The sequence below is a fragment of the Mandrillus leucophaeus genome, unplaced genomic scaffold (assembly GCF_000951045.1).
Source record: "Mandrillus leucophaeus isolate KB7577 unplaced genomic scaffold, Mleu.le_1.0 Scaffold160, whole genome shotgun sequence".
NCBI lineage: Eukaryota > Metazoa > Chordata > Mammalia > Primates > Cercopithecidae > Mandrillus > Mandrillus leucophaeus.
Window position 1 is genome coordinate 3,952,525 of NW_012101588.1, and position 1,264 is coordinate 3,953,788.

The 1,264-nt window shown below is 32.5% G+C and overlaps 1 protein-coding gene across 1 annotated transcript in view; it reads right to left on the reverse strand.

The window, feature by feature from the left end:
• The window catches only part of AK9 (adenylate kinase 9), a 183,559-nt gene that overhangs the window by 110,340 nt on the left and 71,955 nt on the right, over positions 1–1,264 (reverse strand). The window lies entirely within an intron of this gene.

Below are 1,264 nucleotides of genomic sequence, written 5' to 3' on the forward strand. Positions count from 1 at the left end.
GATTTTCCTGTTTTTGAAGATTTGGGAGGACTCAGAATGGAGAAAAGCCTTTTGAATTTAAATTTGTGGTAAGGCCTTCAGTTGTGTTAGTTCCATTTGAAGACATCAGCTCATTCCTGAGAAAAACCCTATGAATGTCCAGAATGTGGGAATGTTTCATTTCTCTCATACCCACTCAAGGATATATGAAAATGTACACTGTAGCTGGCTGGACCTTGTAAATACAAGAACGACACAGGATTAAAACTCTAATAGTTTAGAAACTGCAAGAATATTTTCAGTTTTAACATTTACTTGAAAAGTCATGTGAAAACTCCCACTGGAAAGAAGTTCTATAAGTGAAGCTTTTCTAATTTGGAAAGCCTGATGCAAATTAATTATCGTGCAGTGCTTGAAAAAAAGATATGAAATGTTACACAAGTTACAAGTATATTGATTTTATCAGTGAAAAAAAAAAGAAAATACTGAGGAAACAATGACATGTATTTTGAATATTACTGGGGAAACATAATTTGGAACAATTTTATGCAAAGCAATTTGACTCTGTCTATAGCTTCATATTTGTTAATTTAGTAATTCCTAGAAATCCCCAGGAATTCTAGAGAAATTGTGCAGTAACTTATAATGAGGGTTAAAATATTTCCCAATGAAGTAATATAATTAAATGGTAAATTATAAGTACAAAATGTAAAAACAGTTTATATTATAGCTATTCTGTAATATTATATTACATATAATTATTATATAATGTTATATAATGTAGTGCTATATGCTTTTATGTTCAAATATGAATAGAAACATTTTATAAGGATAAATAGCACAATGGGTAAATGATAAAATTTCACAGCTAAAATTGTGGCCTTAAGATGCTCTGATTCTAATACGTTAAAGTAGAGAGCTTTTAAAAAAGAATTTATGTTGAATAGGAGTGGTGAGACAGAGCATCCCAATGATTATAAATCATGCTGCTATAAAGACACATGCACACGTATGTTTATTGCAGCACTATTCACAATAGCAAAGACTAGGAACCAACCCAAATGTCCATCAATGATAGACTGGATTAAGAAAATGTGGCACATATACACCACGGAATACTATGCAGCTATAGAAAAGGATGAGTTCGTGACCTTTGTAGGGACATGGACGAAGCTGGAAACCATCATTCTCAGCAAACTATCGCAAGGACAAAAAAACAAACACTGCATGTTCTCACTCGTAGGTGGGAATTGAACAAAGAGAACACTTGGACACAGGAAGTGGA